Consider the following 27,968-nt stretch of genomic DNA (forward strand, 5'->3'; position numbering starts at 1 on the left):
TTAGTTTGTGTGTAGTTTTTTATTGTTTCTATTTTATTTGTTATGCCGTGAATCCCTGCAGGAAAATGAATCTCAAGATTATATGGTGATATATACATACTGCTAGTCATAAAGGAATTAAAATAAGGAAGAAAACTTTGAACTTGAATGGATCAAGGAAAGTGGAAGCAGACAAACCAATTGTCTTTGTTCTTGCTATGAGTTCAAAGGAATGGAGGCTGCCATTTTGTGAAGCTGCTCTGCATCCTCCATTTTGTGAGCTGCAGTTACTTGGCTTTCGGTGTTTTAAAGTAGATACAATGATGCTTCAGGTAATCTGCTGGACTAGAGGTCATTTCCAAATAAGAAGTTATTTGTGAGGTGTTAATTGGCTAGGTTTGGCAGGTTTGTGACTGCTGGGGTCTTGTCTACCCTGAGTGATTCAAACTGCTTACTGGTTTTGTAACTGATTTAAAATAAAGAAGCATAACTTATCAGATGTCAGTTGTCACTTGTGGAAGAAGGGCAATAAATGGATGTTGGGCTGGACCAGAGCCAATAATAAGGTGGTAAAGGTCAGGCAGATGACCCATTGCCAATAACACTGAAATGCAACATTTAAACTAGTAAGGAATAAGAATAAAAGCAGAAGTTTTTGGAAACAAGATAGCTGTAACTCTCTTCAGAGACCTAGTTTTGCTAGGAAGAACTCTCATGCCAAGAGCTGGGAGAAGAAGGATCAATTGTTTGGCCAATGGGAGATCCCCAGGTTTGGTCTTATAAATTGGAAAAGTGGTCTGAGTGAGTATTGGAACAAAGGGAACAGCAGAATTCATGAATTCATGTGCTAAGCTGTTGGCTTGGGGTCAATATAGTTACGTTGATATTTGTGCAGCCACAATAAATGCGAGCTTTGATTAATGAAGAGTTGCATAGTGAGTTTCCTAACCTAGTGCCCTTGACGAATGGTCAAAAGTATTTCGAATATGAACTTACTTTGAACTTTGTTGGTCACTCAGGCTGATTGTGGAAATTGCAATCATATAATTCTTTCGAGCATTTCCCAACTGCCATGCATTTTCAGTTCATCACTTTAATTATCAGCTCACACTGCGGGATTTTAAAAGACGTGTACAGGACACTGCAGATATTATTTGAGAGACAAAAGTGACTCTTCCTGGATACTGATGGTAGCTGGAGATTGCATTTAACTTGTGTAATCCAGGAGTTTAGGAAAGAGTTAAACCCAGAGCTGAACCACAGTACTGGAGGACTACAGAAAAGATGACTTTGTATGCAGGAATGTAAAGAGGCTGGATTGCTCATGTATGTCTAACTGTTGGTTGATTTATGACCTGTTTCTCTGCTGTTCACATTCTTGCATGCTCTCACATCCAGTCAATCCAACACCCGGCTTGTTGAGGTAGCAGGTACTGCAGCAGCAACAGAGTATGATCATTATTCGCTGACATGATATAAATTATAAAGCCTAGTGGGATTCTGTAGTTACCTGATTTATGTCGTCAGAACAGATGGGACTCTGAGTTAAGGAAGGGTCAACAATAACGAGGTCAGTGGGTGTTTTAACTTTCATACAGATGAGGTAATGCAATCATTTTTTAAAATTAAGATCTGTGATCAAGTGCTTATTTAGTAACGTTGTAGACAGGCTAGCTAGTAACTAGATTGGTATTTCCTTTTCATAAAAGGATTTAGCAATATTTGTTTCTATATTTCTCCTGAAGCAATTTAGGACTTCATTAGATTGCTCCCATAAATATCTTTCACTCACAGACAGATAGATGACTGAGAACAGAGAACACTGCAGTACAGGCCATTCGGCCCACAATGTTGTGCTGAACCAGCTAAAAAAGCAAATTAAAAACACTTAGACACAAATTCCTCCTACCTACACCATCTCCATATCCATCCATCTTCCTCGCATCCATGTACCTATCCAAAAGTCTCTTCAAAGCCTCTAATTTATTTGCCTCAACCACCATACCAGGCAGCACATTCCAGGCATCCACCACTCTGAATAAAAACCTAATCTTGATTTGCACAATGACTTGAAATTCTTTGGGTTTAGTGAGGGAAATCTAGGACTAGAGGGCACAACCACAGAATAGAGGGACGTCCATTTAGAACAGAGGTGAGAAGGAATTTCTTTAGCCAGAGGAAGGTGAATCTGTAGGATTAATTGCCTTGCAAGGCTGTGGAAGCCAAGTCACTGGATATATTTAAAGCAGAGGTTGATAGGTTCTTGATTAGTTGGGGCATCAAAGGTTATGGGGAGAAGGTAGGGGAATGGGGTTGAGAGAGGTAATAAATCAGCCAAGATGGAATGGTGGAGCAGACTTGATGGGCTGAAAGGCCTAATTCTGCTCCTATGTTTTATGGTCTTGGTTGTATTAATGTTGCACTGTTAGTACAGAACTTCAAATTGCAGCTAGTTAGCAGTGACGTTGTAAATTCAGTTTAATTTCATGCCTTCAGTGTTTCAGTGACATGGCACCCATATTACATGACAGCAGTGGGTAGCTGTGAATGCCTGGCATCCGGGAGGAAGTAGGAGAAATGCACACAAAATGCTGGAGGAGCTCAGCAGGTTTAGGCAGCATCTATGGAATTAAATATGTTAAATGATATTAAATAAACCATTGAACAGTGGATGTTTTGGGCCGAGTCCCTTCCTTTGTCTTATGATCTTATACTGGAAGAATTGGATCAGCCCATGATTGAATAGTGGAGCAGACTTGATGGGCCGAATGGCCTACTTCTGCTCCTCTATCTTATGGTCTTATCAGGACTGGAAAGGAAGGTGGAAGTAGAAACTAACAGTTAGACTTCTACAAATATCACGTATGGGTGAAAAATATAGTGGCTGGTTGGAGAAGACACTGGTAACAAAGAGGGGTAAATTAATTAATTAACAATTACCATTGATGATCTGAAATATTGTGACAATCTAATAGGTCTGCAAGAGGAGGCTCATACATCCACATATGTATATCAGAGTAGAACCTTGAAAGCAGACAGAAAACAAAATAAATTATTGTTAATATGCCTGACCTACAGGCACTCCGCGATGTAGAGCAAAGAAGGGAGATAATTGAAAAGGCTGGGTGTTGGGCCTGGAGGCGATGGTCAGGGCTATTCTGCTCTGCTCTTCACTGCTGTGAGGCTGAGGCTGTTGGCCTGCCCCGGCTGCTCCAGGCTTCATGTCAGCGAGCTTCACAAGTTACTCTACTGTGTGATGAACTGCAGCCGAGGCTGTGGGCCTGCTCTGGGCTTTGTCTCTACGGACTCACTTTCATTCTGAACGCTGTTGCTTGCTTTTATTTTTGCATGATTTGTGTTTTTTTCCTCTTTCTCCACATATTGGGTGTTAGTTGGTCTTTATCTTTAATGGGTTCTTTTGGGTTTCTTGTTTTGTGGCTGCCTGTAAGGAGATGAATCTCAAGGTCGTATAATGTACAGCATATATACTTTGATAATAAATGTACTTTGAACTTTGAACATTGACTACTGGGAGATTACGGGAGGTCATCTTGAATTCATAGTATGACGAGAGAAGCTGCTTCCCTCACACTGGGGCCGCAGGTCAATGGCAAAGAACGCCAATGTCCTGATTAGACCAAGCAAGGTAACAGGCCAACACTGCTTCTTCACTGTTCGTACTTCTCATTCTCTAAAATTAATGACTTCACACAACTAGTGGTTATAACCAACTCCATTAACATGAATTATTGGCATTCTCATACTCCCTCATTCTCTAACATAATGAAACCAAAAGCTCTCTTTAAGGTCCTCAAGAAGGGTCTGGGCTCAAAATGTTGACACTATTTCCTTTCCATAGATGCTGCCTGACCTGCTGAGATCCTCCAGAAATTTGAGTGTATAGCTGTCTTAACGAGAGGCTTCTGTTAATTATTAACCTCCACAGCAGTATCATTCCAGTAGAAATTTAGGCAAAGGGTCCAATGATCATCTACAAATGCAGCTATGGAGTTCCTTTGGGAAAGGCCAATGTTTAGGAGTGGGGTGGGGGGGGGGGGTTCCCCGGTTACAAATTGGCCGTCTTGCCCAATCGTTGTGGCATCCCTGAGAAGCCGTAGACAGCCAGAAACTTCCATGGATTTCACAGCCTCCAACTCTCAAAGAGACAATTATCACCTATCTCGAGCTTCTGTCCTCCATTCATTGCAATGATCTTCAGCTTCTGTTGTTGCAACTCTTAATGGGCTCATTATCCATGACAGAGAAGAGTCCATATTATCACCACCAAGATTATATTTAACACCCCCGGAATAATGAACTCATTATTTGTCTCTTTCATTATTTATATTCTCTGTAACTCATCGTAACTACTTAGGCCTTGCACTGTTCTGCTGCCACAAAACCAGCAAATATGGCAACAGTAATCAACCTGATTCTGATATGGATGTGCAATTTATTCATTTTCCCAGGAAATGTCAAGGTTTTTGTAGAAAATGCTGTCACTGTAAATTCGGAAAAGCACATAACCACGCGAAGGAGAGCTTTCAGCTGGTCAAACACAATCTGGACGTCAGCAAGAGGTGTCTTTTCATTTTTTCAGGCGAGTGGTTTATTGGTAGGAGCTCACCTGCCCTCCACCCTGTAAAATGGAGACTTAGCTGTGCAGTAAACATAAACCCAACAACCTGTTGAAAATGAACAAATCTGGCTGCCAAAACCTTTGCCTTCCCTTGACCATCAGTGACGTGCTCCCAAGGTGACGTTACTCAGATTTTCACGGTTGGATGTAATTTTGACTTGGCATAAAATCTGAGTTAGCTTCACCACCACTGACAAGCTAGCCTGGGGAAGTGAATGTGTTGGCACTCCTCCCTGCCAAAGTGAGAGAAATATATTCACGGTTTCACACACTTTCAGAAACAAATGCAGTTCTAAAAATGATTAGCTTTACTTGTCACGTGTTCATTCCAACCTCATAACATACAGTGCAATGTGTCATTTGTGTCAACGACCAACAACACAGACCAAACATGTGCTGGGGGCAGCCTACAAGTGTTGCTACAATCCCGGCACCAACATAGCATGCCTACAACTTACTAGCCCCTATGTCCTTGGAATGTGGAGGGGAACTGATGCACTAGGAGGAACCCTACACATCAGGGGGAAAATGCCCCTATTTCTTCCAGACAGAGGAGAGAATTGAATTTGGGCCTTTGGTACTGTCTATTGTAGTTGGAAATGCAGTTCTAGGAACCCCTAGTCCATTTGTCTAATCTACATCAGATCTTCTCTGCATCAACTGGATCTGGAGGACTGATACTTTAGGTCCTCGGCTAATGGTAGGGGCCGATGGTGTAAAGAACATTGGGAACTCAAGCATTAGGAGAAGATTGCATCATTTTCAATTTCAAGCACATCTTCCTGATATGGAGCCAACCCTCAATCTAGGTGTATCAGAGACCAGTCAGCGTCAGAAATCCACCTCAAGACGTATACTTGTTTGAAGGGCAAAGTGTGTGATGATCTCAGGATGTGATAAGAATGGTCAATTTGCCTGCTTCACTCCTCCAGAGACAAAAAAAATGCTGTCAATTACATTCCTCCTACAACCAGAAAAAAAATCCACTCTCTCTCCAAACTTGTCAAATGGTCTTTGTTAAATTGTCAAATGATACAGGAATGATTCAGTTGCCTTCGTCATGAAGTTTTATACATAAACAGTGATGCACAATCTCTCTTACACACAGGAATCCAACAGTTTCTTGTCTCTGAGCAAATGGCAATATAACAAAATCAAATGCAAAATACTGTGTATCTGGAATAGGAGCCAAAAATCTTAGAGACACTCAGCAGGTGATGCAATTCAAAGTAAATTTATTATCAAATACACATATGTAACCATACATAACCCCAAGATTCATTTTTCTTGTGGGCATACTCAACAAACCTATAAAATAATGACCATAATAGATTAATTGAAAGACTGCACTAACTTAGGCCTTCAATCAGTGTGCAAAAGACCACAAACTGTGCAAACACAAAAATAAAGAAATAATAATAATAATAAATAAATAAGCAATAATTATCAAGAGCATGAGATGCAAAGTCCTTGAAAGTGATCCCGCATGTTGTGGGAATGGTTCCATGATGGGACAATTGAAGTTGAGTGAAGTCACCCACTGTTTCAAGGGCCAGATGGCTGAGGAGTAATAACTGTTCCTGAACCTGCTGGTGTGAGTTCTAAGGCTCCTGTACCTTCTTCCTGATGGCAGAAGTGAGAAAAGAGCATGTAGGTATAAGGTTTTGAGTTGGATGATCAGCCATGATCATACTGAATGGCGGTGCAGTCTCAAAGGGCCGAATGGCCTACTCCTGCATCTATTTTCTATGTTTCTATGTTTCTATGTCTTGGGTGCTGGGGGTCCCTGATGATAGCAGCTGCTTTCCTGTGAAGTTCCATGTAGATGTGCTTAATGATGATGGGGGGGGGGGGACTTTACCCATGATGGACTGGGTCATATCAACTACTTTTTGTAGGCTTTTCCATCCAAGGGCATTGGTGTTGCTATGCCAGGCTATGATGCAGCCAGTCAATATACTCTACACCACACATCTATAGAAGTTTTTCAAAGTTTTAGATGTCATGCCAAATCTTCACAAATTCCTAGTGAAGTAGAGGAATAAAAGTATAATAAAAATATATTTATTTTGTGATTAAAATATATAATCAAACCTAGATGATCGTCATAGTATCAGTAACACATTAAAAAATATGCGAGGAACTCACCAAATCTTGCACCACCTATGGATGGGTCTACTCTAAACAAACAAAGATTCTGGCCAAGACAAACCCTGATGAGGGGCTTCGGCATGAAATGCCAACTGTTTAATCATTTCCAGAGATGCTGCCTGACTTTCTGAGTTCCCCCAGCATTTTGTGGGTGTTGCTCAAGGTTTCCACTGCTGAATCCCTGTTTATCATAAAACCAGAATGTCAAGAAATTTGATTTTGCTCTCCTTTGCCACCTCCCTGGGAAAGAGTATCTCTTCTGTAATCCTCCTCCATTGATGCATTTAGCATATATGGGGTTAATGAATTCCTGATCTTCAGATGCTCTTAGGCTGTTATATAAATTCTTGCTTTGCATTCAGAGCAAGCTCGGTGAAGGAGCTAAGAAATAGAATCATAGTGTCATAGAAAACTACAGCTGAAAAATAGGCCCTTCAGCCCATCCAGTCCCTGCAAATTATTAACCTGCCTAGTTTCATTGACCTACACCTAGAGTCAGGGGTGCTAACCTTTTTAGTGCCGTGGACCAATACCATTAAGCAAGGGGTCCGTGGACTCCAGGTTGGGAACTCCTGACTGAGACCATAGTCCTCCATACCCCTCTCATCCATAAACCTATCTGAATTTCTCTTAAATATTGACGGTGAACTACTGGCAGCTCATTTCACATTCCATTGTCTTCTGAGTGAAGAAGATACCCCCTCATGTTCCTCTTAAATATTTCACCTTTCATCCTTAAATTATGATCTCCAGTTTTTGTTTCACCCAACCTGAGGGAAAAGTTCTGCTTGTATTTTCCCTATTTACAGTATACCCCTCATGAGTTTATATACCTGTTTCAAAAGGGGAAAGAGTTTTGATGTGCAAGTTCTCTGGTTTCACTGGAGCATTGTAAATGTTTACCCATTGCTGTTGGGTAAGTTGACATCAACATAACCACGTGCAGAAAGCAAGTTCAAACTCAGCGGGTGTGATTGGCAATAAGTATTTTATTATTTAGCAGTCATAACTAAAGAAAAGCTACAAACACAAGCTAATCTGCAGATGCTGTAAATCCAAAACAACTCGCACAAATTGCTGGAGGGCCTCAGCAGGTCAGGCAGCATCAATGGAAAAGAGTAATCAACTGCGTTTCGGGCCGAGACCCTTCAGCAGGACTGAGAGGGAGGAGTCTGAATTAAAAGGTGGGTGGAGGGGGAAAAAGGCTAGCTAGAAGGTGATAGGTGAAGCCAGGTGTGTGGGAAAGGTCAAGGGCTGGAGAAGAAGGAATCTGATAGGAGAGGAAAGTAGACAATAGGAGGAAAGGAAAAAGGAGGGGACCCAGGGGAAGTAATTGGCAGGTGATAAGAAGTGCAAGGTCAGGGTGGGGAATATTGGAAGGGGGAAGGTATTTTGTCAATGTGAAGGAGAAATCGATATTCATATCATCAGTTTGGATGTACCCAGATGGAATATAAAGTACTGCTTCTCCACCGTGAAGGTGGCCTCATCTTGAATGGATCGACATGTTGGATGGGAATGAAAATCATTGTTTGGCCACCGGAAACTCCCACATGTGGCAGAGATGCTCGACAAAGTGGTCCCCCGATTTGCGTTGGGTCTCTCCAGTGTAGATGAGGCCCTGTCGAGAGCACCAGGCACAACAGATGACCCAAGCAGATTCACAGGTTAAGTGTTGCCTCACCTGGAAGGGCTGTTTGGGAGGTGAAGGAGAAGGTGAGTGGGCAGGTGTAGCACATCGGCTCCTTACAGGGATAAGTCCCTGGAGGGAGATGAGTGGGAAGAGATGAATGGACAAGGAAATCACAGATCCCTGCAAGAAGTGGAGGGCGGGGGGAGGTAAAAATATATTTAGAGGTAGGGTCCATTTGGAGTTCTGTGGGATAATGTGTTGGATATAGAGGTTGATGGGGTGGTTGGTGAGAACAAGAGGGACCCTATCACTATTAAGGTGGTGGGAAGATGGATGGGGTGAGTGCAGATATAGGGGAAATGGAGGAGATGTGGGCGAGGGCAGGATCAGTACTGGAGGTAGGGAAGCCCCATTCTTTAAAGAAGGAATACATTTCTGATGTCCTGGAATGGAAATCTGCAGAAGTGAAAAAACTGAGGAAAGGGAATTGCATTTTTACAGGTGATAGGGTGGGAAGAGGTTTAGCTGAGACAACTTTGGGAATTAATAAGTTTATATAAAATATCTGTTGACAGTTGTCTCCAGACTGGAGACAGAGAGACCAAGAAAGGGGAAGGAGGTGTCAAAGATGGCCCAAATGAATTTAAGGGGCAGGTTGGAAGTTTGAGGCAATATTGATGAGCTCACAAGGTGCATGAAGCAGCACCAGTGCAGTTGTCAATGCAACGGGGGAAGAGTCAGGGAGTATAACCAGGGAAAAACCACTTTCTCAAACCCATTGCCAAATTGAGTGAAATTTGCTTCAGTTGTGGAGTTTTATTGAATGCAAAATGCAATTCATGTTCCACCAACTTTGACATATCCTGATTATATCTGTTAACCCCCCAAAATAATCTAATGTTCTCAAGGAAAATTGTAGGTCAATATTTAGATATTTTGATAATCTAACTGGAAATTAATAATATGTACTCAGTGGCACTTTATTAGGTACCTCCTGTACTTAATAAAGTAGCACTTAGTGTATGTTTGTGGTTTTCTGCTGCTGTAGCCCACCCACTTTAAAGTTCAACATGCTATGCATACAGAGATGTTTCACTGTAGACCACTGTTGTAGTCATGGTTATTTGTGTTACTGTCACCTTCCAGTCAGCTTGAACCAGTCTGGCCGTTCCCCTCTGACCTCCTTCATAAACAAAGCATTTTTGCTTGCAGAGCTGACACTCAGGAAACTTTTTTGTTTGTTTTTTTTTGCACCATTTTCTGTAAACTGTAGAGCCTGTTGTATGTGAAAATCTCAGGAGATCAGCAGTTTTTGATATACTCAAGCCACCCCATCTGGCACCAACAATCATTCCACTGTCAAAATCACTTGCATCACATTTCTTCCCCATTCTGAGCTTTAGTCTGAACAAAAACTCAACCTCTTGCCCACGCCTGCATGTTATTATGCATTAAGTTGCTGCCACATGATTGGCTGATTGGATATTTGCGTTAATAAGTGGGGGTAGAAGTGATTTCCTGATGAAGGGTCTCAGCCTGAAACGTCGCCACTTTATTCCTTTCTGTAGATGCTGCCCAACCCGTTGAGTTCCTCCAGTAGTTTGTGTGCATTACTTTCAGTGAACTATTAACTCTGTTTTGTTATAGATACGTGGTGAACATTTCTTGCATCTTCTGTTTTTATTTCTGTGTCCTGTATAATGTTAAGCTCTCTAAGAATTATTATGTTAATTGTCAGCTCACAAAAATATACATTTACCCTTTCCCTCAAAGCGTCTGCTTCACTTCACTGATATTGCACTGAATTAAATGGAACTGTTTGTCGCTGTCCTGTAAGATTTGTTGTTGGGTGGAAATACTGTGGTTCCAGAAATATTATCGGATTCGTCAACATCAGGATCATCTACAACTTGTAAGTAGACATACATTTTTCACAAATGTGAGTTTATCTTAACTGAGAGTGAAAGTACATTTTGAATTTAAAGGAACAGTTAATGGTAGCAGTAAAACATCATACTAAAGATTTGACAATAAGTTGTCTAACTGATGATAAAACATTCCCCCCCCCCCATGTTATCTGCTTGCATGGAAAAGATATTCCAAATCTGCCCTTCGCAAGGTGTCACATCCATCATGGGACATTTATCTGCCATTACTGTTGTCAACTGAGAGACTGCTACTGTGCCAAAGCTGATATATTAATTCAAAAAATATTTTGCCTTCACTCCTGGCAGATTTTATAGTTAAGTGATATTTAACTTTAGTTTATAGGAAAAGGCATTTTCTATAAATAATTCATTGTGGAGAGAGATAAAAACAGAAAATACTGGAAGAACACTACCAGAGAGAGCGCAGAGGAGATTTACAAGGATGTTACCTGGATTGGAGGGGTGTACCCTATGAGAACAGGTTGAGTGTACTTGGCCTTTCCTCCTTGGAGCCACGATGGATGAGAGGTGACCTGATAGAGGTGTATAAGATGATGAAGGGCATTGATCGTGTGCATAGCCAGAAGCTTTTTCCCAGGTCTGAAATGGCTAACAAGAGGGGCATGGTTTTAAAATGCTTGGAAATAGGTACCAAGGGGATGTCAGAGGTAGGTTTTTCACACAGAGAGGGGTGGGTGCATGGAATGCACTGTCGGCAGTGGTGGTGGAGCTGGATACAACAGGGTGTTTTAAGAGCCCTTTAGGTACATGGAGTTTAGAAAAATAGAGGGTAGGTAAATTCTAGTCAGTTTCTAGAGTAGGTTACATGGTTGACACAACATTGTGGGCCAAGGACCTGTAATGTGCTGTAAATTTCTACGTTCCATGTTCTAACACAGCAGGCAGATTAAAGCTAGTAACTATTTCTGTTTCTTCACACTTTCCAGCAGTTTGTTTTACTTCACATTTCCAGTTGTTATTTGTATTGAAAAAAAATGTTCACATGAAGATGTGTTGCTGATCTTTATCTGGGAATGAAATGGTAATTAGCTTTCTAAGTAATCTTTTCTGAGTCAGAAAGGTTCAACAGTTGTAAATTTCCTTGAACATTTCTTGTCCTGTTGTTGTAAATTCACAAAATGATGTGGAAATATTGATTACTCTTGTATACTGAGTTATTGCCAGCGTTAGGTGGTGGATGGAGGATAGCTCCGAAGAACCTATCTGCATTTCAGAACAATGAACCTGTATTATGAATATCCACTTTTAAAATATTTGTTCAGAAATATTAATCTCTTTTTAATGAAATATTACTTGATTGTTTTGCAACATATTCAAAACTTGATCAATAATTTAACAATCTTCAGCAGAAAAAATTTGCAAAATTGGTCATGGTAAAGATCACTAAAGTATCTACATAGTATCATGGTGTTGAAAGATAATTCTCTTGATTGATTGTTTCATCTGAGTCATGGCACATTTTAAAGATCTCAGGCTTAATAAGGGATGGAGTTGTTCCCCTGTTTTTTCTTAATGTTATGTCTTGACTTACTTTTGACATATATTAAGTGATGGATTTAAGACTCTGTCCAAAGGAACAGAACTAGGCCATTCAACTCATCGAGTTGGTTCTGCCATACTATCATGGAGGGTCTATTATTCAGCTAGTTGAGAGGTGTCTCAGCAACAGCCTTGCATTCAACATCATTAAGAGCAAAGAGTTGATTGTGGATTTCAGAAATGGTGAACCACAAACCAATCCTCATGGAGGGATCAGAAATGGAGAGAGTGAGCAATTTCAAGTTCCTGGGTGTCAAGATCTCTGAGGATCTAGCCTGGATGCAACATATTGCTGCAGCTATAAAGCAGCCGAGACAGCCGCTATATTTCATGAGGAGTTTGGGAAGATTTGGTATGTTACATAAAACACCATTACAAATGTACCATGAAGAGCATTCTGCATCACCAGTATGGGACCTTGGCTTTTGCTGAAACTGAGAAATCTAAGACATTGAAGTTGTTTCTTTTCGTTTCCAATGCCGCAGTCAAGCACACCCACACAAAGCAGCTTTGAATTTAATGCAGGTTAACCCCCAACCACAGCTGGACACTTCCTACCTTCCTCCACAAACGAGTCAGCCTCTTGACCTTGAAGAATGGGGGTTTCCTGCTATCATTGTTAATGAACTATGATCAATTTGCAGGTCTTCTTTGATTACATTGACATCAAACTGCCTAAAGTGACGCTGCTTGCAGGCAAGATAAAGGAGGGAATTCCATAGGGTCAACAGCAGCCAATTCTAACCAAGTCGAATTGCCACCGCTCGCATCCGCCACTGATTTTTTTACACTTGTATGACGAGCCATCAACTCCACTGGTAACTGCTTCAAAAGTCAAAGATATGTATTAGATCCTTTATTAGACAATAGACAATAGGTGCAGAAGTAGACCATTCGGCCCTTCAAACCTGCACCACTATTCTGAGATCATGGCTGATCATCTACTATCAATACCCAGTTCCTGCCTTGTCCCCATATCCCTTGATTCCCCTATCCATAAGATACCTATCTAGCTCCTTCTTGAAAGCATCCAGAGAATTGGCCTCCACTGCCTTCCGAGGCAGTGCATTCCAGACCCTCACAACTCTCTGGGAGAAGAAGTTTTTCCTTAACTCTGTCCTAAATGACCTACCCCTTATTCTCAAACCATGCCCTCTGGTACTGGACTCTCCCAGCATCTGGAACATATTTCTTGCCTCTATCTTGTCCAATCCCTTAATAATCTTATATGTTGCAATCAGATCCCCTCTCAATCTCCTTAATTCCAGCATGTACAGGTCCATTCTCTCTAACCTCTCTGCGTAAGACAGTCTGGACATCCCAGGAATTAACCTTGTGGATCTACGCCTCAATTCCTCTATAGCCGGGATGTCCTTCCTTACCCCTGGAGACCAAAACTGTACACATTACTCCAGGTGTGGTCTCACCAGGGCCCTGTACAAATGCAAGAGGATTTCCTTGCTCTTGTACTCAATTCCCTTTGTAATAAAGGCCAACGTTCCATTAGCCTTCTTCACTGCCTGCTGCACTTGCTCATTCACCTTCAGTGACTGATGAACAAGGACTCCGAGATCTCTTTGTATTTCTCCCTTACTAAACTCTACACCATTCAGATAATAATCTGCCTTCCTGTTCTTACTCCCAAAGTGGATAACCTCACACTTATTCACATTAAACGTCATCTCCCAAGTATCTGCCCACTCACTCAGCCTATCCAAGTCACCCTGAATACTCCTAACATCCTCATCACATGTCACACTGCCACCCAGCTTAGTATCATCAGCAAACTTGCTGATGTTATTCTCAATGCCTTCATCTAAATCGTTCAGGTAAATCGTAAACAGCTGTGGTCCCAATACCGAGCCCTGTGGCAGCCCACTAGTCACCATCTGCCATTCCGAGAAACACCCATTCACCACTACCCTTTGCTTTCTATCTGCCGACCAGTTTTCTATCCATGTCAATGTCTTCCCCCTGATGCCCTGAGCTTTGATTTTACCCACCAATCTCCTACGTGGGGCCTTATCAAATGCTTTCTGAAAATCGAGGTACACTACATCCACTGGATCTCCCTTGTCTAACTTCCTGGTTACATCCTCGAAAAACTCCAATAGCAATTAGCAAACATCCAATCTTGAAATGATGAAACTTAAGTGTGCCCAAATGTAAATTAAGTGTAACGAGGTGGTCAGCAAAAGATACGGCCTCCGTCAGGCCTCTGCTGAATATTTCACAAAACAAAGCATGAATACGTAGCTTATTCCTTTGGATTTAACCACGTCCTCTCTCATGTGGCTGGTAACCATACTAAACATAATAAACTCACAACACAGGGTACAGAGCAGATAGGGAACTGATGCATGGCTCCTACTCAGTCAGTGCCAGATTCAGGTAGTCCTTACTGAGACCCATTCTGCATTATTTTAATTCAGTAGAAGCATCTTTGCTGCAACATGTAAACTACACAAAAAAACATAAGCTACTCTACTAATTAGTTATTTACAGTCCATTACAGCACTGGCGTTTAGGGCAGCAATGAAGACCCTACATCTCTGCCTGCCCTCAGCCACTCACATATTGCTGTTTCCATAACAATTTTGTTCTACCAGCCAGGGTTGTTAGCCCTGAGCTGAACCCCTGAACCTGGAGGACCAGTGGACCACTCTTAGAGATTGGTAGAGTCTGGCCTGTACGTTTTGACCTGTTTGCAATGGGTGACCCTATCAAGAGCCAAAGCACAAAGCCCTGAATCCAGCCAACACAGCTCTCTGAGTCATTGAGGCTTGCAAGTCCCCGAATCACAGAATGGTTATGCTTCTCTGGAGGATAAGTTACTGTAACAGCTGATTAAATATGATAAAGACACAAGAGATTCTGCAGATGCTGGAAATTCAGTGCAACACACACAAAATGCTGGAAGAACTCAGCAAGTCGGGCAGCATCCATGGAGAGGAATAGACAGTCTAAATTTTGGGCTGAGACCCTTCATCAAGACTAGAAAAGAAGGAGGCAGAAGTCAGAATAAGAAGGTGGGGGGAGGGGGAGATGTACAAGCTGGCAGATTATAGGTGAGACCAGATGATGGGAAGGTTGGTAAGTGGGGGAGGGAGGATGAAGTAAGAAGATAGGAGTTGATAGGTGGAAGGAGTAAAGGGCTATCGAAGAAGGATTCTAATAGGAGAAATTAGTAAACCATGAAAGGCAAGGAAGGAGGAGGGGAACCAGAAGGAAGTGATGGGCAGGTGAGGAGAGGTGCAAGGGTGAGAGGGTAACCAAAATGGAGAATGGGATAAGAGACAATGAGAGAAAGGGGGAGAAATTATGCGACGTTGAAGAAATTGAAGTTTATTCCATCGATATGGAGGCTACCCAAAGAGAAAATGAGGTGTTGTTCCTCCATGGATAGATATGTCAGAATGGGAATGGGAAGCCAAATTGAATAAAATAAAATTTTAAATTCTAAAACTCAAAAAAAAAAGATAATAATCTTGGAGCTATTTCACTGACTTTTGCACATTTATGCCTGTTTGTGTCTAATTTCAGATTGGGAGGATTTGGGGAGGCATTTTTACAAACTGCTAGATATTTGGGTACAATTTCTGAGTTGTAAACTCAGAGAAAATTCCCGATCATGACATTTTCCAAATCAGGACCCTCTCCAATGCCAGCACATCCTTTCTTACCGTAGATAAGGTGCCTAAAACTGCTCACGTACTCCCAGTGCAGTCTGACCAAAGCCTGAGAGGTGACTTGATAAAGGTACAACATAATAAGGGGGCATTGATCAATTGGATAGACAGAGTTTTTTCCAGGATGGAAATGGCTAATTCAGGAGCAGAATTTTATGGTGATTGGAGGAATGTATAGGGTCAATGCCAAAGGTAAATTCTTTACAGAGAGTGGTGGGTACTGCCTAGGGATGGTGGTAGAAGTGGGTACATTCGAGGCATCTAAGAAACTCTTAGACAGGTACATTGGTGATAGAATACTGGAAGGCTATGTAGGAGGGAAGGGATAGATTGATCTTAGAGTAGGTACAACATGATGGGCTGAAGGGCCTGTACTATGCTGGAATGTTTTCGTGGTACGAACTTCGCCATGAAATTACTTCAAAAGTGTGATATTGCATTGAGAAACTCCTCATTAAAAAGTTAAAATACAGTTTGATTTCTGCCATTACTTGAAACCAAATCTGGAAGTGTTAAGATTAATGCCTAAATGTGCATTCAGGGAACAATAAGGTCATTTAAATATAGCAAAATTCAAATACATGTTTTAGAATCATTAAGTTAGGCAAACCTGTTGGATTAAAATTTGGTTATATTGATGGTATTCATCTTTCTAATAGAGAAAATGAAAGTTGGATTTATCGAGCAATTCCCACAAAGTATTTTTATGGTTTGCCAGCTACTTTCTTAGTATCTGCAGGTTCAATCATTATTAATTGTAACATATAACATCTCTAATACAGCAAATGGAAACTTTCCTGATGAGTCATTTGGTAATTCCATTTTATTCTGTTAACCGTTATTCATTAAATTATATTGCCAGTCAAGTTTCCACTTCTTCCCAAAATGACCGTCACACTGCAGCAGCACAGCGAGATGGAGAGAAAGTCGAGGAAGAAGGGGAAAAGGGAGGAGGAGTATCAGGGAGACTGCTCTGGGTGGAGGAGTCAGGTTAATGTCTTTTCATTTCTATTAGGAAGATCGAGCATATGGGCACAGACTGTTGCATTAATTAATTCTGAAAGAAATTGTTGATACAACAATCTCTGCCTGTATCTATGGACAGAACCATGTAATAATTGCAGGTTCTAGGCAATGTCTGCCTCCTGCCACCTCAATGGCATTACCTTCACCGAATCTCCTAACATCAACATTTCATGGCCAGCTGTCCGGGGGAAAGTAGTTTCGTTTGGTTGTATATATATACAGTCAAGTGACAAACCAGCTGGTTTTGTTACAAAGTTCAAAGGGAATTTATTATCAGTGTATGTGTATATACCATATACTAAACCCTGAGATTCATTTTCTTGTGAGCATCCAGAGTAGAACAAAGAGATACAATAGAATCGATGAAAAACTGTTCACAAAGACTGACAAAAAAAACAACCAGTGTACAAAAAAAGACAAGCTGCAAATACAAAAACACAAATAATTGTAATAATAATCAATAAATAAACAGTACTAAGAAGATGAGTGGTAAAGGTAGTGCAAGCAATTGCACTTGCGAGGACAAAAGTCATCAGTGGAATCATGAATTCTGCCTTCCAGAGAAATGTCAGCCTCTGCTGGCTCCATTCACAGTTATCAGTCAGAAGACAGGCTGTTGGATCTTGGGAACTGAATGATTGCCATGCTTGGAGACTACTTCTCATGATGTGACCACAACTTAGACCCCAGGTGGTGCCACTCCTTGCTTAAGACAGATAAAAGTGTTCTGCTCTCTGTCAGACAACTTAAAAGGGATGGATCGATATCGTACAATGCGAAAGGCAACTCCACCGTCCAAAGGGAGGTTCATCTTGGAGTTTACAAGTAATGGCAGAGATAGTAAAAGCCTTAAGGGCTGCCCACCTTTGCTGCATCATATTGGAGATTTTGAGTGTGGGAGGTGAATCCTCAAGGTCTCTTTCTTATTAGTGACATTTACTATTAGCATTGACCAAAAAGGACCTAAAGCATTGTTGAGGACCCTTGCCACCCATCCCACAATCTCTTTGCCCCACTACCATCAGGAAAGAGGTACTGACGCATCAGGACTAGGACCGCCAGACTGGGCAACAGCTTCTTCCCTCAGGATGTGAGACTAATGAATACCCTGCCACCGCCGAGGTCTCGTCACTAGGACAGCGAGCTGTTCACTGCATTTTACTGCATGCAGTTTGAATTAATTTTTGTTCACTTATATATGGTGGAATATTTTGGTTTATGTGCTGTGTGAGATATATGTTGTGCAGGTGCACTGTGAGCTGTCCGGGGGAAAGTAGTTTCGTTTGGTTGTATATATATATATATACAGTCAAGTGACAATAAACTTGAACTTGGATTGACCTCCTAACATTTTCAATCTGTTTTTTATTGATTTAAAAAAATAAGGGTAAATACAAATCAGAGAAGTTATATCAAAAACATAATTCAATAAAAGTACAAAGGAGTGTACACTGTCAAAATCATGTATAGTATAATATTGAGCTAATATATAAAAGGAGCCATAATTCCTTTTAACAATTCATAAAAAAGACTCAAAATTTCTATTATTGAGAAGAAAAAAACCCCACTAAACTAACCTAAAACAAAATTAAAAAAGACTGGGCAGTCCATTTTGAGGATATAATAACAAAAAAAAGGGGAAAAATCCTTCTGGTCAAATCTGAAACTTCACGGAGAAGGAAAAAAAATCACCTAAAAAAGTTTTAAAAAAAGAAAATTTAAATCATATGAAAATATTGAATGAAAGGTCACCAGGTTTGCTCAAAATTAAAAGATGAATCAAATGTCTGATTGCTAATTATCTCCAAGCTTAAACGTGACATGAATTGACCTCTTTGCAGTAAGCTGCCAGGCAGGAGTGGACCGGGGTATCCATGGTTACATGACCTGCTAAGGAAACCCACAGATTCAAACCTCTTATTAATCTTTGCTTAGGTTCTAATTCTCCGGCACCAACAAGCTTTAATTTGTTGTGCCTCTTGGCTGATTTTCAAATGTCTTCACTAACAATTTATTTATTGAGATGTAGTGTGCAATAGGTCCTCCCAGCCCTTTGAGCTGTGCTGACCAGCAACCCTGAATTTAACCCTAGCTTAATCACGGGACAATTACAATGACCAATCAGCACGTCTTTAGACTGTCGAGGTAACTGGAACACCCGGAGTAAATCCACGCAGATTTATTCCGGGTACACTGATGCACCATCAATAACTCTCGGAGACGTGAGGCGAGATATAGGCTTTTATTTGCTGGAAGAGAGCAGTCGGCAGCAAGAGACCATCACACAACATCCTGGAGACTGAGGGAGGAGCCGTGCCTCCAATCGCCTTTATACAGGGGTCTGTGGGAGGAGCCACAGGAGCAGTCAGTGGGGGGGGGGGGGGGCGTGTCCAGACAAACATATGTAGTTCACCACATACACCTTACGGGAGAACCTACAACTCCTTACAGGCAACGGCGGGAGGTGAACCTAGGTTGCTGGCACTGTAGAGCATTGTGCTAACCACTATACTGCTGCAGAAGAGGCCGCACACATATGCAGTCATTTGATGGTTTCACTTTGTGGGTTTCCTCAAGTCAAGGTCTAGTTTCCCATAGATATATGCTTCTTGATTAGATCTTTTGATATTGCAGATTGACTTGTTTGACGTTCTAGTGTTTGCCAAGCTTGGCAATTAGTTGCAGACGTTTCATCAGCATTAGAGGTGACCTCTTCAGTGTGCAGTTGTTGTTATTTATACAGGCTTGCACTTATGCAGGCTTCCGTTGGCTTGCCTTAGTCCTGATTGGCTACCCCTTAAACCTTTGAACTCTACTTGCTTGTGTTTCTTTGCCTCTTTGGGGTTCAGAGATGGGGTCTATGCTGATACTTTTGTTACAGAGTTATCAGAAGAGAACATGCTTCTGAAAATTCTCGTGCCCGCTTTGTGTTTGCCTGCACCAGAAACTGGTGGTGTCCCAGTTAAGATGGTGTCCTTCTTGATCTTCATGCACTGAGATTAGCGACGGTGGATCATGACTCCGTGCCACCAACTTGTGTTCCCGTAAATGAGTTGAGAGCTTATGTCCAGTCTGGCCGATGTAGTTCTTGTTGCCGTCTCCAAAGGTGATCCTGTACACCATGTTGCTTTTGTCAGTTGTCTTTTCTAGTACCTTGGTTCCTGAGACAAGATTGACTGTTTTAAACATTTGCATTTCATCTGATATTGTGGTGGCTCTGATTCCGTCACAGTTATGCATAAACAACTCCAGTCAAGGGACGATCTGGAGTCACTTCAGAATACTGTGTTTAAGTGAAAGCTCTGATTTAGGAAAAATTAATAAAATTTTTGATTAGTTAGTTAAAGAATGTACATGATGGAATTGGCTGACGAGGCAACAATGCCCTGAAATATAACATCATTGATGATAAAGTCTGCTTTCATGGTCACTGCTGTATGCCAGTATCTATAAACAATGGATTCATCCTCAATCTATCAGAAAGCCAGCACATTAATCAATTCTCCAGTATCTGCTTTGTTAAAATCTTTGTATGTTTACTTGGACAAGGGAACGACAATAGTTTTCACTGAAATTTCTTCACAATAGTTGTAACATTTTTACAAGTAATGGTAAAAATATCGCCCCTTCCCACACAGTTATTAAACATGTCAGTACTTTTCTCTTCTCCTTCAATTTCTTAAATTTTCTCTCCCGTACTTGTTTAATTATAGTCTTATCTACAAACCTATTTATTTGATCCATGAGGACAATGGTCCTTACTCTGAAATGATCTATGATCTACAGTTTCCATTTTCAGGAGCCCTTTACAACTCACATTCTCAGTATTATCTTTTATTTGCACAGGATTTTCTGGAGGCCATCCATTTTAATTCCAGTCCCCATTCCCATTCCAACATGTCAGTCTGTGGCCTGCTCTTCTGCCATGTGGCCACTCTCAGGTTGTAGGAGCAACGCCTCATATTTCATCAAGGTAGTCTCTAACCTGATGGCATGAACATCAATTTCTCCAACTTCACTATTTTTTCTCTCTCCTTTTCCCTCCTCTTCATTTCCTCACTCTAGCCCCCTATTACCTCTTATCTTATCACCTCCCCCGGCCCCCCTCCTCCTTCCCTTTATCCCGTGGTCCATTCTCCTATATATTAAATTCCTTTTTTCTTCTTCAGTCCTTTACCTTTTCCACCTATCACTTTTTAGCTTCTTACTTTATTTCCCCCCTTCCCCACCCAACTTGCTTCACCTATCACCTTCTAGCTTTTCCTCCTTTCTCTCCCCCCCACCCCCCACCTTCTTTGTCTGGCATCTTACCCTTTCCTTTCCAGGCCTGATGAAGGGTCTTTATCCGAAACAGCAACTATTTATTCATTCCATGGACACTGCCTGACCTGCTGAATTCCTCCAGCATTTTGTGTGGTACTCTGGATTTCCAGCAAATGAAGAATCTCTTGCGCTAAGGAATAAGAATGCACGTAACTTAAAAAATGCATCTCATAGGAAACTTAGAAAAAATTTGAATTTCTATGCATATGCACTATCATTTTTAGGCCCTAGATAACTAGAGGTCAATTCTTTCTGTTATCTGCCAGTGGTGTACTGATACAGACAAAACTGTTGCAAATCAAATGAGACTTCTAAATCATTTGAGGGCCGGAAAGCCTGATGTGTATAGTCCCTCTGTTATTGTTGAATCCCTTGCTGAAATCCATTGTCTTTCATGTCTGACAGATTGGAACATTGTTTCTTGATGGAAGCTCCTTTGGGAATACAATCCTTTTCATATGGAAAGTTGAGACCAGCAGGGATTGTCTCCATGGTGAATATATTTGCTCACTTTTTAATTGATGCATATGATGATATTTATTCACAGAAGATTAATGGTATGATCTGTTAGGTTGTAAAGAAGTCAATTTGCTAGCAAATTGTAGTGGTTAGCGCAATGGGGGCATCGGAGTTCAGAGTTCAGTTCTGCTGTGGTCTGTAAGGAGTTTGTACGTTCTCTCCGTGACCACGTGGGTTTCCTCCGGGTGCTCCGGTTTCCTCCCACAGTCCAAAGACGTACCAGTTAGTAGGTTATTTGGTCATTGTAAATTGTCCTGTGAATAGGCTAGGGCCAAATAGGTGGGTCGCTAAACTGGAAGGGTACGTATGTATCTCTAAAAATAAAAATAAAAGAGATTATAAAACTTCTTTGGTGCAATCAAAGTGTTCAGTTGTTTGCCTATGTGCTTGGCTGGGATTTTTCCCATATAAATGAAACTAGAAACGCATTTATCTATTACGTTTATCTAGTAAAAGAATATCCGGCTACATTCTATGAAGTATGGCCAATAATCCACTTACTCAGCAAGATGTTCATATTACGAGGTGTGATTGAACTCTCTGCTAAATCCAGGGATAAAGCAAATTCAGTTCCAACTGCCTGGCCTGAAAGATTGCAAGTAATTAATGACTAGTATTAAGTGGGAGTGATTATAACCTTCATAAAGACTCAGCTCCTTACTGTACTCTGCCCTCAATGACAATGTGGCCAAATTCTGCTCCAACCCCATTTACAAGTTTGCAAGTAACACCACCATAGTGGGCTGGATTCCAAACAATGACTCAGAATACGAAGAGAAAGATTCACTTTATTTGCCACATGTACATTGAAGCATACAGTGAAATGCAACGTTTACGTCAAACCAAATCAGCAAGGATTTCCTGCTTTCAGAGCAAACAGCATGCCCACAACCTACTAACCCGAACTGTACTTCTTCGGAATGTGGAGGGAACTGCGCGGTCACGGAGGGAAAGTACAAACTCCTTACAGTAGTAGCGGGAATTGAACCCTGATCTTACAGGTGGCTCTGTAAAGCATACACACTGCACTACCGTGACAAGCCCAAGGAGAAGGAGCAGGAGGTCCTAAAATAAGGAGATGGAGAGCTTAGAGGCATGTTGTCAAGACAACAACCTTTCTCTCAATGTCAGCAAAAAAAAGAGAGCTTGTTATAGACTTCAGTAAGTGAGTGGAGGACACACGCCTGTCTGTATCAATGGTGATGAAATTGAGATGGCTGGTAACTTTGAGCTTCAAGGTATAAATATCATCAAAAATTTATCTTGGTCCAACTGCATTAACACCATGGCAAAGAAAGCATACTAATGCCTCTACTTCCTCAGAAGGTGAGGGGAATTTGGCATTTTCAAGGGAGGATGAGGCAACTGGGACAGGTTAGGGCAATATGCAAAGAATTGACCGATGGAATGCAGTTCAGAGTAGAAGGAATAAAGGCACAGGTTATTTTTCTAAACAGGGAGCAAATTCAGAAATTTGAGATGCAAATGGACTTCGGAGTCTCAGGATTCCCTAATGGTTAACTCTTGTAGGTTGAATTGGTGGTAAGGAAAGCAAATGCAAAAATATTGAAGTGCAGCAGGCTAGCCACACTAGAGCGTCAAAGAGACAATCTTTTAATGTGAAAACTAAACCCAAACAACACTGATGAATCACTTCATCTTCGTTGTTTTGATCTGCTTTCCTGTGAATGATCCACACTTGGCAGTGATCAAGTTTATAGTAAATCATTTTCGTGAGAGATGTAGCCTTATGGGGACTGGTGGAGTGAACTGAAAGTAAATATGTGAGATTAACTTCCTACATCTTTTTTTGTATGGAAACATACAAACACTCAAAGTTATATTGTGCTCTACGCACACCAGGCAATCAAGTTTATACCTCAGTTCAACGTAGTAAGCCACTAACGAACATTAGGAATGCAACTGTTTCTTGGCTTGTCATCAGTTGAAAAGGAGAAGGTATTAAAAAGCAGTCAAGTTTACAGTTGTACAAAGATTTTGGAATTCCATGGATGTTTCCAAATGATAAAATTATGTAAGTAATTGTGCTATACTTTCAAAGTTTTTCTTTAAGTCTAACTAATAATTATCTGTTAATTGGAATTTTTATTTTGGTAATAGAACACAGAAACAGCCCTTTGGCCCATCCAGCCCATGTTGAACCATTGATCTGCCTAGCCCCATCAACCTCCACCCGGACCATAGCCCTCCGTACCCCTCCTATCCATGTACCTATCCAAATTTCTCGTAAATGTTGAAGTTGGACCTGCATCCATTGCTTGAGCTGGCAGTTCATTCTAAGGATGATGTCATTCTGCTTTAAATGAACTAGCAGTTCTTTTGCCTCTTTGGAATTTGACGGAGTGAATCAATAATTTCTTCAATATAAACCGTACAACTAAGCCATTTCTAAAACCTGCAGACAAGTCATCGCAAACTCCATGTTGTTCACACCGTTCGCATCAGGATCCGGAAAAGGAAATGTAATTGTGTATGATCATGAAATATTCCTAACATGCCAACGAGGGAGAGGATGATAGCCTTTTGTGTGCCTTTTAAATCCCTTTGTGCGCTATAGCAAAAGATGTGTGCATACAAACATACTATCACCTTAGAGGGAACGTTTCCCTATGTTCCTCTAAAACTTTTTACCTTTCACCCCTAACCTATGACCTTTTCACCCAACTTCAGTGGAAAAAGTCTGCTCGACTTTACCCTATTTATACTCCTCATCGTTTTGTATATGTCTGAAATCTCCCCTCCATCATCTATGTTCTAGAGAATGAAGTCTCAGCCTATTTAACCCTTCCCTTGAACTCAGTTCCTCAAGACCTGGCAAAATCCTTGTAAGTTTTCTGTGCACTCTTATAATCTTATTGATATCCTCCCTGCAGGTAGGTGACCAAAACTGCACACAATACTGAAAATCAGGCCTTGCCAATGTCTTATACAATTTCCACTTAACGTCACAACTCCTATGCAACAGAGACACGGCATAAGAGATGTCTACTCCGCTGGATGTAAGAAGTAAGATTAATGCAAGTACAAATACCATACATTGATTCATGAATTCAATATGCCAAAAGCTCTCTTTATGACCCTATCTACCTGTCAATCCACATTCAAGAAATTATAGATCTGTGTTCCCAGATCTCTCTGTTCTACTACGCTCCTCAGTGCCTTCCTGCTCACCGTATAAGACCTCCCCTGGTTGTTCTCCTCAAGATGCAACACCTCACACTTGTCTGCATTAAATTCCATCTGCTAATTTTCAGCCCACTTTTCCGGCTGGCCCAGATCCCGCTGCAAGCTTTAGCGGTCTTCTTTGGCGTCAACTCACCCCTAATCTTGGTGTCATCTGCAAATGTGCTGAGCCAGTTTACCACATTATCACCTAGATCTTTGATATAGATGACAAACAACAGTAGACCCAGCACCGATCCCTGTGGCACACCACCAGTCACAGGCCTCCCGTCAGAGAGGCAACCATCTTCTCCCGTGGAGCCGAGGTCTAATTCAATTTACTACTTCATCTTGAAAGCCAAGCAACTGAACTTTCTTGACCAACCTCCCATGGGGGACCATTTCAAAGACCTTGCTAAGGTCTACTGCCTTGCCTTCATCAAATATCTCGGCAACTTCCTTGAAAAACTATAAGATTGGTTAGACACAATCTACCATGAACCAAATCATGTTGACTATCCCTATCTATCCAAATACTTGAATATCTGATTCCTTAGAATACCTTCCAATAACTTTCCCACTACTAATGTCAGGCTCACCGGCCTGTAATTTCCTAGCTAATTCTCAGAGCCTTTCTTAAACAATGGAACAACATGAGCTATCCTCCGATCCTCCGGTACCTCACCCCGTGGTGAAGGATGTTTTAAGTATCTCTGCTGGAGAGCCTGCAATTTCTGCACTAGCCTCTCACAAGGTCTGAGGGAAAATCTTGTTAGGGCCTGGGGATTTATCCTCCCGATGGTTAGCAATCGTCCTCCTCTGTAATCTGCACAGTGTCCATTACCTCACTGCTGATTTGCCCCACTTCTATAGACTCTGTGTTCATCTCCCGAGGAAATACTGCCGCAAAGAATCCATTAAAGGTCTCCCCATTTGCTTTTGGCTCCACGCGTAGATTACCCTTCTGATCTTCCTGAGGACAAGTTTTGTCCCTTGCTATCGCTTTGCTCCTAATGTATCTGCGGAAGCTCTTAGAACGGTCCTCCACCTTGTCTGCTAGAGCAATCTCATGTCTTCTTTTAGCCTTTCTCATTCCCTTCTGAAGTGCTCTCTTGCATTTCTTAAATTTCTCGAGTTACTTATTTGTTCTCACCTGCCTATACCAGCTGTGAACCTCCTGCTTTTTCTTAACCAGTGCCTCAATATCCCTCAAAAAGCAAAGTTCCCTGAACCTGTAATCCTTGACTTTTATTCCGACAGGAACATACGAAAAGTGTACTCTCAAAATTTCACTTCTGAAGGCTTTCCACCTCCCAAGTACACCTTTGCCAGAAAACAGCCCGTCCCAGATTGTTTCTTGATTGAAAACTTGCCAGATTCTTTCTGATACCATCAACATTGGCCTTTGTGCAGTTTAGAATCTCAGCCTGAGGACCAGACCTATCCTTTTCCATAACTACCTTAAAGCTAATGGTACTACGTTCACTGGATGCAACATATTCCCCTACGCAAGCATCTGTCACTTGCCCTGTCTCATTACCCGATAGGAGAGCTAATATCACCTTTTCTCTGGTTGGACTTCCATGTACTGATTAAGAAAACTTTTCTGAATGCATTTGTCAAGTTCTTTCCCACCTAGCCTTTTTATAGTATGGGAGTTCCAGTCAATATGGAAAAAAATCAAAACCGTATAGTATCACAACCTTATGTTTCTTGCGATCTCCGTACAGATTTGCTCCTCTGAATCCTGCTGACGGTTTGGTGGCCTATGTAATATAATCCCATTAGTATGGTCGCACCTTTCTTATTCCTCTCTTCTACCCCCTAAGCCTCACTCAACCAGCTCTCCAGTCAGCCCTGTCTGAGCACTGCTGTGACATTTTTCCTGAAAATGCCACCTCTTCCACTTTAATCCCTCGTGCTTTATCACATCTAGTACAATGAAACCCTGGAACACTGAGCTGCCAGTCCTGCCCCTCCTGAAACCAAGTCTCACTAGTGGCTACAATGGCATAATTCCAGGTGCTGATCCTAGCCCTTAAACTCACCCGCCTTTCCTACAATACTTCTTGCATTGAAATATATGCTGCTCAGAACAGTAGACCTACCATGCTCATCCTTTCAGTTCCTGACTTTGTATGTAGGTTTAACACCATCTTTCTCCACAACCATTCTATCTGTTCTGCTGCTCTGGTTTCCATAGCCCTGCAACTCTTGTTTAACCAACCCCCCCCCCCCCCCACCTCACTAGCAAACCTTCCCTCCAGGATATTGGTCCCCTTCCAGTTCGGGTACAAACTGTTTCTTCTGTACAGGTCCCACCTTCCCTGGAAGAGAGCCCAATCATCCAAAAAACTGAAGCCCTCCCTCCTACTCCAACTCCTTAGCCACAGTTTAAACTGTATGATCTTCCTAGCTCTGGCCTCACTAGCACGTGGCATGGGTAGCAATCCCGAGATCACAGCCCTGGAGATCCTGTCCTTTAACTTAGCACCTAGCTCCCTGAATTCACTTTATGGGACCTCGTCACCTCCCCCCCCCCCCCCCCCCCCCCATTGGTACTGACGTGGACCACAACCTCTGGTTTGCTGTCTGTCCCTTTTAACAATTCTGTGGAATTTAACTGAGATGTCCCTGATTCTAGGACCCAGGAGACTACATAATACCTAGGAATCTCGTTCTCATCCACAGAACCTCTTTGCTGTTCTCCCAAACAATGAATCCCCTATCACTACAGCTTGCCTCTTCCCCTCGCCCTTCCCTTCTGAGGCACAGAGACAGACTCATTGCCAGAGACTTTACTGTTGTGGCTTTCCTCTGCTGGGTCATTCCCCACCCCCCCACCAATAGTATACAAAGCAGTGTATCTGTTGTTGAGGGGGGTGGCCACCGAGGAACTCTGCACTGGCTGCCTATCCCCTTCCCTCTCAGTTACCAGTTTCCTCCACCTTTCCTCCACCAAGTGATCCAGAATTCATCCAGTTCCAGCTCCAACTCCTTACCGCAGCCTGTTAGAAACTGCGGTTGGATGCGTTTCTTGCAGGCATAGTTGACAGGGATACTGGAGGTCTCCCTACCTTCCCGCATCCCACAAGCAGAGCATTCCTCTCTCCTGCCTGGCATCACCACTGTTCTAAATGTGCAAGAAGAAAGATAGAAAGAATAAATAATAAAAAGGCCTCAGCCGAAATATCGACTGTTCATTCCTTTCCATAGATGCTGCCTGACCTGATGAGTTCCTCCAAGATTTCATATCTTTTCCTCACCTTCTCTTCCATAATAATAAGTGGAAAAGAAAATTCTGAAGTTTATTTAACCGTTTCATAAGAAACTGTTAC

General features: G+C 41.7%; 1 long non-coding RNA gene across 2 annotated transcripts; it reads left to right on the top strand.

Moving 5' to 3' along the window:
- The first annotated feature begins 1,396 nt into the window (after nt 1-1,396).
- On the top strand, nt 1,397-27,165 carry LOC132378319 (uncharacterized). Of its 2 annotated transcripts, XR_009506967.1 has the most exons (4): nt 1,397-1,549; nt 10,176-10,314; nt 12,535-12,708; nt 21,334-27,165. It is a non-coding gene; the product is annotated as an uncharacterized LOC132378319 (long non-coding RNA). The 2 variants fall into 2 exon arrangements; XR_009506968.1 differs by lacking the exon at nt 12,535-12,708.
- Nucleotides 27,166-27,968: the final 803 nt, after the last annotated feature.

Source organism: Hypanus sabinus, chromosome 20 (assembly GCF_030144855.1).
Source record: "Hypanus sabinus isolate sHypSab1 chromosome 20, sHypSab1.hap1, whole genome shotgun sequence".
NCBI lineage: Eukaryota > Metazoa > Chordata > Chondrichthyes > Myliobatiformes > Dasyatidae > Hypanus > Hypanus sabinus.